We start from the raw sequence: 11,922 nt of genomic DNA on the forward strand, positions 1-11,922 counted from the left end.
TCTGCCCACCGAGTCCCACACCGCCATCCAGGAGGGGCGGGGCATTGGCAGGCGTGTGCCAGCCACACATGACGGAGTGAGTCGAGTCGAGCAAGTGAGCGAGCAAAAATGAGAGCGAAACCTGCAGACTGTCTGTTCTTGATGGAAGCCTTCATGTGCCCAGATCCCTTCCTTCTCGCTGGATTTCCATGCTGACTCATTCGAGAAGCATCATAGCAGGCTAAGATGAGCATGCCATAACAAAGAACACTCCCTGCTCAAATCCGGAAGGAGTTCATCCCCGGGCCGGCTTATTTGAATATGAATGATAATGGATTGTAAGAGTACATATGTGGGGATTTAGCAAATCCTGCTTGCAGTGAGGTGGATCCTATGGATCCTCCTCAAAGGTAAACAGTAGCTCTGGGAAACTTCAGACACTTCAGCATAATGTGGAACGCCGTGACGTGGGAGTGTTTAGCTCATTCTACTGGAACATTCTGTGCCCCTCATCTCACATGGACATGCTGACCTGAGTGTGCCGAGGTGAAACTGTTCTCAGTTAAAACTCATTACCCCTACCGCAAACTTATCGGCTGAGCAGCAAATGAAGAAGAGATAGAAAGAGTTTTTATCTCTCTTGATAGATGTTCAATATAGCTTGGCCCCGGTTCGTGTTATCTAAGCTCATTTGTTGTTGTCTGGTATCTAAAGCAGAATCTTCAGAGCACATTGGATCATTTATTGGATAAAATGTAATAACTGCCCAATATCTCTGGCTTTGTAGTGATATTGGTAGTCCTGCTACATCTCCAAGACAATGTAGGTCTTCTGGTCTTGCCGAGCAGGAAAGCATGTCCAAATATTTTAATTAACGTGATGCAAAACTAAAAATGAATGTGATGTGTTGCATTGTGTCCTGTGGATGGGTACTATTTTCCCAGACCCTAAGTTCAGACTCAAAGGTAGGCCATGGAAGCAACAGACCTTCTGTGAGTCATGTCTAGAGTATCTGGGTAGAACTGATGCGCACTTGCTTGCCAAAGATTACACAGAGAGGAGAGAGGGTGACAGTGGGTCAAAGATTCTCTCATGAACTACTGGAGGCAAGCGACAGAGAGCCACTTTTGTAATGGGCCTGTATCGATTTGAGCGGACATCCAATCCAATTCACTCGCTGCTCTAAAAGCTTTTCCCAATTCGACTGGCAAAAGCACGGAGAGTGGATCCACACATAGGCTTCCCATGTCCAGCTCACCAACTCTGCGGCGTTCGTATAGTGCTGCTAACATGCTACTTCCAGACACACCACTCCCACGCTATGACTCATGGCCTGGAAACCAATCATTTAGACGGGTCGGGAATATGAGTGGCCCAGAAAGGAAAAGAGTGCTTTGTGGGTCTCCGGGCAGACGCAAGGCCCAGGTAGGCGGCCCCAGGTCATTAGTGATGGGGGAGGGGCCTTCATGCTTGCCTGTTTGTAAACAGTCATTAGACGCGAACCTTGGAGGCGAACGTGCTTTACGACGGCCGATGGCACTTGGCGTGAAGGCTCGCATATCAGTAAGGGCGCAGCGGCGTGATGCAAGGGGGGATGAATGTGCCATTTGCGATGACTGCTTCTCTTTCACATTACCCTGGAAGTTAGAGCTGGGAGATGACGGGCACACAGTCAGACAGGAAGAGGGTACAGAATAAAAGCACGTATCTTCGAAAAGAGGAGCCTCTAGAAACAACACTTCTTTTGTTTTGCACGTTAGCATTGACACCATGTTTCCACCCACGATGCATTGGATCACGATACCTTCTATAGAAACGATTTGTTTTCATCAGACTGAAAAAAACGGTTTGCCTGTGTGATGTCGTGGATTCTCAATGCAGCGTGAGCAATAATGAAACCACTGGATCCATGCTTCTAGACTCCGCCCTTAACCGTTGAGTGCACTGTCATATTTTGGATTCTCGCTTGCCCTTGAAAAGGTCAAAGCGGAGCATTTTCAGCTGAGGTGACGGCTGCAGATCAAGTTTGTGAGAGATGCTGTTATAGATATTAATAGCCCTTTGTTTATGCTGCTGGTGGGCTCCACCTGAGGAGCAGGTGCTGCGCCCTGATAACATCATAACAGAGAGGGCACAGGTGTGAGCAAACAGGAAGGAGGGAGTGAGTGTGTGTGCTCTCGCCGGTTTTGGATGTCACTCCGGATAGCGTTTCCCTTTTGTGCAGCTAACTGAGGAAACGCTGTCTGTTGTAAACCCAGTGCGACAGTGGCTTTGCGAGGAAATGGTTTCATGGATGAGAGGCTAAAGTTAATATGTACAGTAGCTCATTCTAAATGGCCACTGTTAGTGCAGGAGTTAAATCAAAGAGATAAAAGCAACTGAAAGAAAAAAGTGAAAATGTGTGGCAGAGAAAGAGAGAGATGGAGAGAGAAAGAATGGTGTTTCGATTTCAGTTGCTTAAAGGTCTTTATTCCACATTCAGTGCTATACACTGGGGCACGGCGCCACAGTACAGGGTGCTGGAGCAGAGAGGGCCCACAGGGTCATGGGTGCCTGGCCATGTGACACAAACCAATAACAGGCCTGACGGGGCTCCCAGAAGGCGTGGGAGCCAAGCAACTCAGGGACGGGAAACGCAGATGTTTTCTAAGCTTTCGCCACTGTGTTTATGCTGAAAATGACAGCTTCATTATGAAGATCTACAGGGCCCAGTAAGCGACATTTCTGCGGTGGTGGGCACTGACCATAATTCATGCTCTAGCAGTAATTCTGGACCCTTTTTAGAAAAATGTGTTGAGTGATGCAACGTAATTAACTCATGTTTACATGTTGAGTATAAATTGACATATGCCAATCTAAACACAGGAAAAGAGACTGTACTATAAGCCTATAGAGAAAGTAAAAAAACTCATGAGCAAATTCACATCTGCTGTGTACATCTTAGGCAAATCTAATTATGAATCAATTATTTGTTAAGAGTTTTCCCTTAAAAGCACACAGCATTTACACATTTCACTCACCAGATAGTCATGTGCTTCGGAAAAATCATAATTTGAGGTTTATTTCATTCACTTTCAGTCAAAATATTTTAGTGTTTCTCTGAAGAATAGAGTAATAATTGAGGCCAGGACTGTGCTTTGATTGTCAGTCGCATTTCAGCCACTATCGATTATTACAGCTGTTCACTAAAGAGAGCCTTCGCAGCCATCGCAGCAATGAATCAACTGTGCGTGCGAGCAGACAGCTTGAGGGAGTTTGGCTTGGCCTACACTCTCAGCTCCTGCACCATCAAGTGGACAGAAACAGCACAGCATTGATTCTGACCACTGCCTGCCGTCTTGTGCTAGAGTTACTCGCCTTATCACGTCACAATCTGACATCGCCTGTAGCATTCTAGTTTAAAGGGGTTGTTTTTGGGCAGGAAATGACCTCAGCATTTCGTTATCTATTTGAGTGCAACTTCAGACGGCATCTATTAATCTGCTCGAAGACGAATAATCTGCGTGCAGAGTCTGAGATCTTCAAAGGCGATTTTTAAAAAATGTGTAGGAGTGAGGCGCCAAGGGAGGCCACGAGATCACAGGCCTGCCTAGATCAGCCCAAATTAGTGACTGAGTCTGCACTACAGAACTACTGCACTACAGAACAGATCATGTGATTATCTTAGGCATCTTTCGCACCATAGAGAGAAATGTTTGTAAAGAATGTTCAGTGTTGATCTGTCAGTCATTATGGTGACTGTTCATGGATCTGGATTTTATTAGGATCTGAGGGAAAGCAGTTGGATTTAATTTCGATTATTTATTGTTTATTAATTTATGTATGTGCTCTGTCTTCAGCAAAACTGACAAAATTGATCATGATTTTTAAATAACTAGATTTGTATGACTATGTTTTATTTACTGTCTTAAAAAACAAAAAGAATTAGGAATGAAGCATGTTCGCCAAAGCTGCTCATCAACAGTGCTGGTTGGTGGGTGACTTGGTTAGCGTGCGACTCTGAAAGGAACCAGACAGGAATGTAGAGATGAGACGGAGCCACAGCCGGCATGGCGCAAGGAACTTCTGCGTCACGTCCCAGACTTTGACCACAGTCAACAGAAGGCCACACAGGAGAATGTGGGAAGTGAAGTCCCCGTGGTGGGCAGAGCTGTGGGTTCTACAGAATGGTGCCAGAGCTGCCCCTGGCTCAGCCAGTGCCCATGTGGAACGAAGATGGGTATTTGGGCAGGCCGAGGGTCCCAGGGAAACAGCAAGGAGAGAATCCCTGTCAGCAGTCTGGACACTCCATCTCTCCACCCAACCTGATCTGAGCCATGTAGCAAAGGGGCTAAGACAACACATTTCAGCAGCAGCCGTTTATCTTCACTAATGTGTTCCTGAACTCTACAAAAAATCGGGGGCCGGGTGGGGGCCGGGCGGGGGCCGGGCGGGGGGACAGGCGCTTGGATTTAAAGGGGCACACGAACTGTGGCATCTGTGATCTTCGTGGGAGTTGAGCCGAGACGAAACAGTGGTGGAAACAGATCACTGCGATTTTGGAAAGACAAACAAGAACCTGTCTTGTTTTGCTTTTCTTACAAATGACAGTAAAGGATCCCATCCAGCTGATGGATAGGAGGTTTTCCCTTTGACATGTTTTCTCTTTTATACATGTATGTCTGTATATATATTCTCTCTCTTCTAGTCCCAACTCTTCCCATTACTAAAGTGTAGCAGCACAGCAGCGTGGGCTCGGAGGCTGGCTCGCTCCTGATATCCATTCCAGATGCTGGCTAGACTCGGCGGAGCCAGGCCTGTGGTACCGGGCTGGGATTTAGTTGTCTTTTCCTCCAGGTGCGATGCCTCACGCTGATTCCTCCACATGTTCGGCCGGCCTTATCCAAACACGGTGGGCCCAGGGACAGCGCCGCACCCCTCCCCCCAACTCCTCCTGGAAGCCCACCCATGGTAGCAGGGTCTGCTATTCTCTGCTGCATCGACCCCCGGCCCGCACGGCCCTGCTAGCACTACAGCGACGAGCACGTCTGAGAATGACCAGCCTCAGAGGTGAAAAACCTGTGAGGGATGTTTTATATGTATTTAATCCCCCTGGAGGCTTCGGCCCGGGCCGTTAGCAACTCTTAGCCCCTGATCACATCTGCAGCATCAGTGCTGTGTTTGACCTTCTTGTAGGTCGTCAGAGCTATAGGCCTGTCAGACTAATTATTGCTCTTGCAAGGAGAGCCTGGTCAGCTGTTGTAGAGCATATTAAAGCTGTCACTATTCAAGCCTGCTGGGTTTTTAGGACAATGTACCTTTAAGTAATGAGGAGGCGGTTTGAGGAAAGAGGAAACTGAAGGCATAAATTGAAGGCAAAAAAGTCCATTCACACCGCAATTAACAAAAACACCACCAGCCACATCTTCTTAATAGTGCAGCTTGGCGTAAGGCAACAGTTTCGCAGTTGCCACTCGACATTTGCTCAGATGACATGACGCAAATCTCCCAGAGGAAGAGCACAAATGTTTTAAAGAGTATCAGAAAGAAAACAAGTGACAGGTGAAAACGTTTCTGGGGTGCTTTAGCTTCTACCTGTAGGAAGCTGCTGTTGATGTCCAATGAACACCTCCGTGATGTAATAAGTGACTCTCCATACCACCTATGGCGAATGTGGGAACATGGGTCAGATAATCTTTCCATCACAGATCACTGGTCATGCATAAATGTTTGACATTAGAACCTGCACTGCTTGCACTCGGTCTTGTGCAGAACTTGGGACAGTTACCATAGGCTGCACAGAAGGGAAAACAACATGATATTATAAATTAGTTTGGGACTATTGAAGACCCACATCATTAACACTTATTAAAGCACGAATCCCACTGTAGTGAGAATACTGCTATGTCATCCTAACCCAACTGGAACAGTTTTTACCAGTAATTACCAGTGCAAAGCTTTTTCACATGGATGCGCAACAGAACACAAATCCCAAATGCAACATATATTTAAAAGCCATATTATTACGACAGACAAGCCTCGACATTTCCATTTCCTTCATGGATTCTTTATGGGTAGCGGATGGGCTGGAACACAATTACAACAGCATTACCTCCTCTAACTCGCAATAACGCTGTTTTAAAGTTAGTATTCCTTATGCAGCAGACACACTGAACTGTGAGAACTATTTGCACCGATGATGCGGTAAAGGCTAGATTCAGTAAACATCATCGTATGTTTCTTTTTCTTCTACAAGTAGTTGCCCATGCGTTTTGTAGACCGCAATTTCCGCCTACCGCGCAAACATCTTAAATTGCTGCTCTCCTCTGACTCTGGACCGGTACATATGTTAATAATTCCAGAAGGGAAAAAAAGGGCAATTCAAGCACTGGGAAAAGAAGCTAGAGATAATTATATGTTGAATTATCAAGATCCCACTCTAAGTAAATATTATTGTTTGGAGCTCATTGCAAACAAGGTGGGGGGGGGGGGGGGGGGGGGGGTAGCCTAAGAGCTTTCAGATGGTACCAAGAAAGAGTTGGTCCCGTAAAGACCCGTGGCAGCAGGTTCCATCTTCACTGTCACGTTTATGCACGGTCCAAATACCAAAAGCCATCAGCATCATTTCCAGTCAGGGCTGGGTGATTGATGCAACAAGCGTCTAGTTAGGGCCTGGTGCAAAAAAAGGAATTTGGACCCTTACAGGGCCCCATAGCTGGTATTAATTTCTGAGTCTGTTGGCTAGTATTCCCTGGCACTCTTGGCTCTCTGTTTTCTAGAAGAAGTGTTACTGGAAAGTGGGATCTGGAGTTGATCATCGTTTCTGTCCAGATCTGCCAGCATCTGTACCAGATCTTACAGGAGATTTGGACTGTTGTGTCTCTGAGATGGGAGAATGAAAGCAAGGAATCTTCTGGAATCATTCATCGCCACCACTTGAAAATCAGTGAAGACTTACAGTGCATTGGTCACTAACGTGACTGGAGCCTAATACCACAGTTGCGAAGGCATTTGTGATGTTTCAGAAAACTTTGTCTTTGTCAAAAATCGTTATTGAAGCTTGTTTAAGAGAAAGTGACGTGAGAAATAGCAGCATCCACAATGAAATTCGAACCTAGCATTACGTTCCTATAGATAACAGGAATCCGCTGGTTTGCAGAAATACTCAACAACCAGATGTCGTCGGTTCTGTACTTATGGATTCTACAGCACACAAACTAAAGGACAAGGCTGGATCTTTGAGCCCGCGCTGGGTCTCTTACCTTTCCACCTCAAGCTATTCCAGTGCAGTGGAGGGCCCGCCCACCGGACAGGAGAAAGAGAAACACCTCGCTGCACACAGGCTATACATCACAACACAGCTCTCCAGGGATCCCAGTGCTTCCAGCAACAAGCCGTTAAAGAGTGTCTGTTTTGACCCGAGCGCGTGCCGACGGAGGAACACGCTGATCAGAAATTCTTAGCGGTTTGGGAAGCCACGGTTTCTACACAATAAGGAGACATTTCTAATTAATCAAGCTGAGAGAAATATATTTTCTGTTTGTGATGCCAAGTGAAATCCAGCCAATCAAATGCCAAACGCTAAGCCTTTATAATAAAAGTGGAACAAGTGGAAATGCTTATTTGGGAGTGTTTCACTTACTAGAGCAAAGTGCCAACTTCACAATAATAATAATAATAATAATAATAATAATAATATTTATTTGCAGTGTCTTTCTCATACTCAATGTAACCTTAAAGAAAAAAATTAAGCACAAATGAAAAATAAATAAGACATGCTACAGTAAAATAAATAAATTGAAAAAAAAACTACAGAAGAGTTGTAAGTACATTTATCTATATTGTTAACATGCAACTAATTTGTTATGATGGCTACAAATGGTGTCTTTTGATCACTGACTCATGTCTATCTCTTGTGAACGCCACATGCTCTTTGGGATCACTTTGAAGTATCACACATTGTTGAGCTGTTCGGCTAGTCGCTGGAGTGAAGGTGACCCAGAATTCCCTGCGACTCCTCGGCTGCCCGTTCCGCTGGCGTGCAGCTAAACGCAGCTCGGCTCGTACGGCTCCCTGATGCACCATCCCGGAGAGCTCCTTCTCATTTGTCACAGAGCTGAGGCCCTATTCCCCACGCCCAGATGAAGGTGACCTGCTCAGCCGAGACTAGCACTTGTGGCGGGGCCACTGGGTACCTTTCTAGGGTTTGTCACATGCTGCGTTTCCTGAGTGTTTTTTTCTTTCAAAACTGTGCCGTATCATCAAGGGCAAGTGTTCAAAGAACTTGGATTAGCAATATGAAATGTAAGCTGCTGCGTTTCACTCTAGATGAGGAAAAATAATAATAAAGACAGGGGTACCGAAACCCTGAGCTGACAGAAGAGAACCTGAAGTATCCGCAAAGCATTGGTCGTCCCCTCGAGAGATCCGAAGGCACAGCGCGGCCCACGCAGCAGAGAGCGAGGAAGAGAGAGAGAGAAAGAGCGAGGGAGCGAGAGGGGGAGGGAGGCGTGGAGCAGTGTGATGGGGGTCAGTGACGCCGGAGCACGAGGCAGTGCCTCCGCACATGGCTCAGGGAATGAGGGACCCGGACAGATGGCACCTGGTGGGTGACAAACAATTAACAAACCTACAAGAATAGCTGGCGCGACACCGTTCACGCAGGCACCAGAGGAAGGGAGGGCCCATCTGAGCATGGCCCAAGAGGTGATGCCGCCTCGCATGGTCCAACGTCGCACAACTGAAGAAACGGTTCTTGCTGCTGTTTCAGTGCGTGCGCTGCCGTCTTTGATAATGGGGAAGGCATGCAGTGACATGTAATAGGCTTGGTCGTGAAGTGTATCAGAACAATAACTAAGAACTACACTGTTCTTCGTTTTTTCACTTTATAAACGGGGAGAGCGTTAGTATGGTCTTCAGGCATGTCCAGCTGCTATCTGGCAGAACCAGCCATGCTGTTTTTCGGCCCACCCGAGTGAGTCTTCAGCAGTTTCAATTTACTTCCAAAAGTTGTCATCATCTTGATGTGATGCAAACTTGAACAATGGTTGTGGATGCACGTGCGTACATGCATACTTGTGCATACATGTGTGCGCGTGCGTTTATGTTCGTGTATGGCCATGCAGCCTCCCAGCTGTCATCTGTTACAATGCTCAGCTCAGCAGCATCCGTCGTGCATGTGGACTCTTAACTTCCACGTGCCAGAGTGGACGCTCCTTAACGTCTTGGGACATTATTGTTAAGCGGAACCACATTAGCTTGGGAAGAGGGCACCACCACAGTCTGGAACAGCTCGAGGTGGAAAGGCGACGAGCAACTTTCGGATAAACGCTGATTGAAGTAGACGGGGCACTACTGTGGGTCATGGCCTGTAACACTGATCTGAGACCAGTTTTGCATTTCCTTACGAATGGTTAAGGATAATGTGACAGTAAAGGTCTTTGATCCCGAGGTAGCACATAAAGGCATCTTCTAGCCAGAGGCAATTGTATGCAAGCAACCCTGCAGGGCCCAGTCACACTCAAATGGAAATGCTGACTCTGAGAAGCCGCAACATAAATCTCAGGCCCCGGCTCTTTTATAGCCATATCAAAATATTCAAAGGTGCAGAAGGAGAAGTGGGGTAGGGCTAACACTGGCTGTTTATGTTTTTCAGTTTACATGTATATCTGTATGTGTGTGTGTGTGTGTGTGTGTGTGAATGTGAGGTTGGTGAGAACCCAATGAATTTTATTGAAAGGAGTTATGGTTAATCACGGGAATGGCCTTCAGGAAATGGGGGACTGCTCTGTGCTGGTGGGCTTGCAAGCAGTTTGTGCCCTAGCAGAACTCCAAGCCCTCACACATGGTTTACTGGGACCCTCCAGCGGGCTGCCAGGTTTAATTTACATTGGTACGCAGAGTGAACTCAGTATACACACCAGGCAAAATTATTGCTGCAGTATTTCTCAGGGAGTTAAAATATTGGGTTGGATTGGTAATGGAATAAAGCAGATCTTTCTCCTTGATTATGTGAAAGGAGCGCTGCACCCAAACGTTTAAGCATCATTGAATTAAACATTTAGAATAGTGTGTAATTAAATATACTGTTAAAATATAAGTGCATTTTCCTCTATATATCAGGTTTAAAGAAAAAGGCTGCTTATGAGCAAAAGTCAATTTATATTTTCAAAGGACTTTCATATAATATATGCATATAAATAACACATTTATATGCATGTATCTTTTGAATTAACAAGAAAATCAATAAAATATTACTTCCAAAAACAAAGTTCATATAACATAATGGACAAATGACTATGAAACGATCTAATCAATGCATATATGATCCAAACTGACTGTAAATTCAAAGAGAAGTCTTGGGAATAAACCTCGAGTCTGCAATCTTGCAGATTACAGTGCTCTGGACACATAAACATAATGGAGGCAGGCTTGCAGCTGCAGTTTGTCACATCACAATGCTACTGCAGGAGAACAGCAAAAATCAATAGGACAGAATCTGGGCTGAATATCGATCCACTGAAACAAGTGTGCTCTTGCAGAGACTGGATTGTGTGTGTGTGTGTGTGTGTGTGTGTCTGTGTGTGTGTGTGTTTGTGTGTGTGTGTGTGTGTGTGTGTGTGTGTGTGTGTGTGTGTGTGTGTGTGTCTGTGTGTGTGTGTGTTTGTGTGTGTGTGTGTGTGTGTGTGTGTGTGTGTGTGTGTGTGTGTGTGTGTGTGTGAGTGTGTGTGTGTGTGTGTGTGGTGTGTGTGTGTGTGTGTGTGTGTGTGTGTGTGTGTGTGTGTGTGTGTGTGTGTGTGTGTGTGTGTGAGTGTGTGTGTGTGTGTGTGTGGTGTGTGTGTGTGTGTGTTTGTGTGTGTGTGTGTGTGTGTCTGTGTGTGTGTGTGTGTGTGTGTGTGTGTGTTTGTGTGTGTGTGTGTGTGTGTGTGTGTGTGTGTGTGTGTGTGTGTGTGTGTGTGTGTCTGTGTGTGTGTGTGTGTGTGTCTGTGTGTGTGTGTGTTTGTGTGTGTGTGTGTGTGTGTGTGTGTGTGTGTGTGTGTGTGTCTGTGTGTGTGTGTGTTTGTGTGTGTGTGTGTGTGTGTGTGTGTGTGTGTGTGTGTGTCTGTGTGTGTGTGTGTTTGTGTGTGTGTGTGTGTGTGTGTGTGTGTGTGTGTCTGTGTGTGTGTGTGTGTGTGTGTGTGTGTGTGTGTGTGTGTGTGTGTGTGTGTGTGTGTGTGTGTGTGTGTGTGTGTTTGTGTGTGTGTGTGTTTGTGTGTGTGTGTGTGTGTGTGTGTGTGTGTGTGTGTGTGTGTGTGTGTTTGTGTGTGTGTGTGTGTGTGTTTGTGTGTGTGTGTGTTTGTGTGTGTGTGTGTGTGTGTGTGTGTGTGTGTGTGTGTGTGTGTGTCTGTGTGTGTGTGTGTTTGTGTGTGTGTGTGTGTGTGTGTGTGTGTGTGTGTGTGTGTGTGTGTGTGTGTGTGTGTGTCTGTGTGTGTGTGTGTGTGTGTGTGTGTGTTTGTGTGTGTGTGTGTGTTTGTGTGTGTGTGTGTGTGTGTGTGTGTGTGTGTGTGTGTGTGTGTGTGTGTGTGTGTGTGTGTGTGTGTGTGTGTGTGTGTGTGTGTCTGTGTGTGTGTGTGTGTGTGTGTGTGTGTTTGTGTGTGTGTGTGTGTGTGTGTGTGTGTGTTTGTGTGTGTGTGTGTGTGTGTGTGTGTGTGTGTGTGTGTGTGTCTGTGTGTGTGTGTGTTTGTGTGTGTGTGTGTGTGTGTGTGTGTGTGTGTGTGTGTGTGTGTGTGTGTGTGTGTGTGTGTGTGTGTGTGTGTGTGTGTGTGTGTGTGCATACTCACTAACACAGGTGGGGGTAGGGGGTTAGCAAGGCACCACTGTCAGCCCACCAAAGATGACAGTCATAAAAGCTCTCAAAAAGATTCACAGCGAACCTGAAAACAACATTACCCTTTTCTTCACCCATAAGGAGATTAAACCTGAGCA

Source organism: Electrophorus electricus, chromosome 13 (genome assembly GCF_013358815.1).
Source record: "Electrophorus electricus isolate fEleEle1 chromosome 13, fEleEle1.pri, whole genome shotgun sequence".
In the NCBI taxonomy this organism is placed as follows: Eukaryota; Metazoa; Chordata; class Actinopteri; order Gymnotiformes; family Gymnotidae; genus Electrophorus; species Electrophorus electricus.